We start from the raw sequence: 5,268 nt of genomic DNA, 5'->3' as shown, positions 1-5,268 counted from the left end.
GGGTAATTGGCCTTATAAAATAAGTTTAGAAGTATTCCTTTGCCTTCAGTTTTTTGCAAGAATTTGAGAATGACTGGAATTAATTCTTTAAATGGTAGAATTCACTAATGAAACCGTCTTGTCCTAAGCTTTTCTGTTTGGGAAGATTTTAAAATTACTAATTCAGTCTTCATGCTTGTTACTGGTTTGTTCAGATTTTTAATTTCTTCATCATTCAGTCTAGACCTTGTACTGACAGAATCAATTTTACTCTTCCTAAGAAAGTGGAAATCGCTCAGTCACTCATGACTTTTTGTGACCTGTATAGTCCATGGAATTCTCTAGGCCAGAATACTGGAGTGGGCAGCCTTTCTTTTCTCCAGGGGATCTTCCCAACCCAGGAATCGAACTGGGATCTCCTGCACGGCAGGTGGATTCTTTACCAACTGAGCTATCAGGAAATGTTGGAGTTTGCTTTCTCATGGTTTTGCAGAGTTGGGCCATGTGCTCACAAGCTTTCTGCCAATGCTTGTACTTACCACCTCAGGGGCGCACACAGGATGCTGGCTGCAAGGCAGAAGACTGTGTGGGTGAGGTGTGGAGAGTGTTGGGAATGCCTTTGGGCCAGTTGGGGGGACCTGCTGATAAGGCCTCTTCAGAGGTTTGTGGGTGATCCTCTAACGGAGTCTGCAAAACAGTTAGAAGAATTCACATCTCTTTGATGCATTCCAAGCACTGCCTACTGTGCTCCCAGCCTCTCCTCACTCTTAGCTGTGTAACTTACCTCGTATTCTGGATAGGGTAAGGAAGAACTGGGCCTCTTTGACAGTGTCCTGCACAGCTGGGGGAAAAAGTGGGCACTCACTCACATGCTCTCACTTGCCGCTGTGAAAGAAATTCCAGTCCTAGGAGGTCTCTTTTGCTCTGAGATGTGCTACACCAAGGGAGGAATGACAAGTAATGTAAAACTGCTTTTTTGGTCCTCTTTAATGTGTCCAGTCTTGGATTTGCATTTTGCTCCAAGGATGTGCTAGAACTTCTTCACTGGACTCCTGGACTTTCACAAAGATACCTTCACTTGTGTGTGTTGTCAAAACTAGTGTTCTTTGAAGGGAGGATGGTAGAAAACTCCTATTCCACCATTTTGTTGCTCACGCCCCTGTGATTTACTCCATTGAATGGTTTTTGTATGTTGAACATCCCTGAATTCTGAGAATAAATCTCATTTGGGTCATGACATATAAACCTTTCATATGTTGCTAAATTTGGTTTGCTAGTATTTTGTGAAGGATGAAAGTAGTGAAGTGCAAGTGGTAGTAGCTTAGTTGTGTCCAACTCTTTGTGACCCCATGGCTCCTTTGTCCATGGAATTCTCCAGGCAAGAATACTGGAGTGGGTAGTCCTTCCCTTCTCCAGGGGATCTACCTGACCCAGGGATCAAACCCAGGTCTCAGATTCTTTACTATCTGAGCCACCAGGGAAGCTTTTTGGATTTTAATGTATCACTGGAAGGAAGGAATGCAAGTACGGCAGTTAAGACTGAAGAACAAAAATTTAAGTTAGAAAGTTGGAAGAACAGTTTCATGTATTGTTATTTCATATTCTAACAAAAATTATCAGTGAAAGAGACCATGAGCTTGACATTGCACATGTGAAAAATTATAATCAAATATTATACAAATATTATAGAACAGTTTGAATTGCACTTTCCCTCAAAAGAAGATCCCCATACAGGAAAATCATGGATCTGGAATCAATTTATTTCTTTGAAAGACATTTTAAATTCTAACCATTACTCTTGGATGAATTGTTAGCTCTAGCTACTCATTAAGATTGAATATGAATTTCTTTTCTTGTTCCTTGGCATTTTTTTTTTTTTTCAAAATTGCAGCTAAAGGAAAAAAATCAATGGCAGCCCTGGGGAGATCCAGCCTGAAAACAGAGATGCAGATTTGGGGTCAAAGTGTTTCCTAAACATCTTGACCCCACAGTCCTTGACCACACAATACGGAGCAGAGGGCAGTACAGATCCCCAAGGCCTGAGTGGCAGGGCCAGAGGCCAAGATGCCTGGGTCAGGCCCTTATGACTTTGGGAGTGTACTGTGGGCACACCAGAGACCCAAGTTCCTCCGTATTTTATTTCATATCACTTCAGGTGAGTCATTGGTATGGAGGTGAAGGTCCAACCGGGGTGGATGCTACAGGTGGGTGGTCCCTGGAGTGAGTGGTCCGGCATAGCCTGCAGCATTGCACTCCGAGCATCCTTTTGTGGGCTTTTGATCTGTACTGGATCGCCTTCAGCTCCTTGTGCAAGTAGAGGATAAGCTCAGCCCCATTTTCCTTAGTGGGAATGTGGAAATGCTTGCCTTGGTACAGGATTTGATGCTCATGGCAGACCTGACAAGCAGTTCCTGAAGCATAGACTCCTCTAGCGCCCGCAGGAACACGTTCATGGTGATCTTACACTCCACCATCTGGAACTCACCCCAGGTCAGAGCCAGGTCCAGCAGACTCTGTCGGACTAGTCAAGGCAGGATGACATGGTCCAGTGTCGGAGTCACCAGTTCCAGCGCCCCATCGTCGTGGGTCCAGAAGACGAAGATGTTCATAGTGTCCACCTTGATGAATTGGAGGTCAGGCCCGTAGAGCCAGAGGACCTGATCGCAGCCCTTCTTTTGTGCCTCCTGCTGCACGAACGCGGTGGGCGCTTAATTTTCCCTCAGCTTTCAGTCGCTGATCCCACCTACCCAGGCTCAGATGAAGGATGGATCCGTCAGGAGGGAGACAGGGCTCAAGGCATATCCAGGGAAGATTGCAGACACCTAGCGAGGGTTCCTTCCGGATTACCACCGGCCTCACATAGAGGCTGGAGCCCACGCCCTCAGGACCCAGTCCTTGTCTTCTTCCACCAGTCAGCGGATGCACTCCAACAACTCAGCTTTGTCAAAACTGCAGGCAGAGGCGCAGGGCTGAAGGCAGCCTGAGTTCCATGTTGAGCCAAAGTCGGAAGAGGCGCATGCGCTGGTTCCGCGCGTTTGAACGCCTTCAGGTCTTCGAAGAGCTGCAGGGAGTGGTGGAGAGCCGAGCTGGCCGAGAGCAGAGTGAGGTTTTGGAAGGGCTGGATTTGGGGCTGACCCCAGCCCCTCTCCCTGTTCCGTCCCACCATCAGCATGTGATCGTTGAACGCCTTCCTGAACAGCAGGGGTCAGGCTTCTTTTGCGGCTCCTGTGTCATTTCCAGCTGCCCGTCAGCAGCTTTGAGGCTGGATGAGGCATATCGTCTGGGACCACACAGAAGCCAAAGAACAGGGAGAAAATTTGGGGTCCAAATCTCTCTCCCTTCATCCCCTCTAAAGCCTCGTGCTTCTTTCTGAGGGGACCCCTCCTCCTCCGAATATGAATTATGAAACTACATCATCAGATCATTTTGGATAAAGGGTAAGAATGAATCATGAATTTACTAAAACTGCTTTAAAATCTATTCTTCCATCACCAATAACATAGTTTAATAGTTTAAGATAGTTTTCCTGTCACGAGAACCCAGAGACAGTTTCGATATAAATTTTTCTCTACAAGTGGTGCTTTTATCAATCCAAACTCATTTAGGTAAATGACTAAACAAGAAGCAACCTTATTTGTCACATTGAAAACTTTAAATATTTATATACATTGTCTTCATTCAAAGTGTGCTTACAGGTATTAACATGTAAAATAGAAATTTCACTAATGCCTTTGCTTTCCTTAAAATTGTAGAACAGATATCAGTGCAATAGCCATTGTAATAAATGCTCATTGGCAAATTTTGTCAGAATAAAGTTTACTTTTTTTTTTTCTCAGTCAGCTCTTATAACTGCTTTATTCTTGTTCTCTTGTGCTGTTTACAGTGTCTCCCAGAAAAGGAAAACCCCAGTTGGCAGGGAACGTGATGAGGGACCTTCACTGAACCAGCAGTAACCACAGGAGAATCCAGGGGTGGGAGGGAGAGACAAGGACCTGAGGCAGAAGGACTGTGCTAGTTTGCCCATCTTCTGATCTCCAGTTGCTCAAATGGGAATAAAAGAGGGAATATTAAATGACTGTCTATGGGACAGAGAACTTGGGAGATCTTGGCCATGATCAGGAGGGCAGGATGAAGGCCCGGATTTTAAGCATCTTGTTCGGGTATCACTGGGAGACACTGTGTGGGAGAGGGTGCAGTGCTAAGAGATGGTGGAGGGTGCTGGGGAAGGGGCCCAACTGTAACCAGGGAGGAGGGACCAAGGGCTCTTCTGGGTGGCAGAGATAGGCAGAGCGAAGGGCAGAGGCGCTCATTCTGTCCAGTCCTTCTTAATGGACAGGTTCCACTCCCAGGTGAGGTGGTCATGCTTGTTGTCGTCGGTGAAGAAGGACTTGTTGTGGTAAGTGCCTCGGGCCAGCGTGCCCTTGGGGGCCTCCTCAACTGGAGTCAGAAACTCATATTCCTCTGGCCGAGGCCCATAGCTGCCCACCATGAACGTTGCTTTATCCACTTTTACCCCCGTCCGATAGGTGTGTTGAACATACTTCAGTCCTGACACAATATCCTTGTTCACTTTGAAGTTAATTTTTACTCTATATTCAACACCTTCCTTTAGGACAAAGTTTTCTTTTTTAAGGGCTTCCAGATCCCCAGTAAGGTCCATGGTGATTGGTCCTGGGGCACTTTCACAAAGGAGGGTCAGGTGGGTAACCTGTGATGTTGGGGGCTGTTGGGTCTGCTACCACAGGACCGTCCCCCAGGAGCGTTTTCTTGTACTTAGTTAGACTTTCATCATCTTTGTCCATCTCCTGCAGCTCCTTCAGGGATTTCTGTGGGGGGGGCTTGTAGTTGAGCTTGCCATCCAGCTCATCGTCATCCTCCTCCACGTGTGGTTCTGGGGCCTTTTCAGTGATTTTGATCGTGCACCAGCTTGGTTCGAATCAGCTTGGTTCTACAGTCTTTTTGCTTCTTAAAGTTTACTTTCTTAAATTATTTTCTTTGTTATGTTTGCTCCGATTGTTGAAATGTAATTTTTTTAAGTGTAATTTTATGGCTGTCGAATTCCACATTTAAAAATAAACTTGTATTTTGTATATATATTTTTCACTTCATTTTACGAGTAATTTTTTTTTCTTAAAAATACATGATGAATTTAAAACAAACTGGTCTTTCATTGTGGACTCTTAAGTAGTAACAGATCTAAACAGCTAGACGGTTTTGGAGGGCAGACAAATTGCATATTATTCAAATTTGCCCACTAGGGCCTTAGGCCCTATCATATCGTTAAACGAA

At 45.3% G+C, this 5,268-nt stretch overlaps 2 pseudogenes across 1 annotated transcript; both read right to left on the bottom strand.

Moving 5' to 3' along the window:
• Positions 1–2,139: 2,139 nt before the first annotated feature.
• On the bottom strand, positions 2,140–4,092 carry LOC122691463 (annotated as a pseudogene).
• On the bottom strand, positions 3,816–4,916 carry LOC122691462 (annotated as a pseudogene). The gene has a single exon (XR_006340409.1). The product of XR_006340409.1 is annotated as a rho GDP-dissociation inhibitor 2-like (transcript).
• Between the last annotated feature and the right edge of the window lie 352 nt (positions 4,917–5,268).

Source organism: Cervus elaphus, chromosome 4 (assembly GCF_910594005.1).
Source record: "Cervus elaphus chromosome 4, mCerEla1.1, whole genome shotgun sequence".
Lineage (NCBI taxonomy): Eukaryota > Metazoa > Chordata > Mammalia > Artiodactyla > Cervidae > Cervus > Cervus elaphus.
Note: the sequence above shows the minus strand (reverse complement) of the source record. Positions and strands in the feature narration are given on the sequence as shown.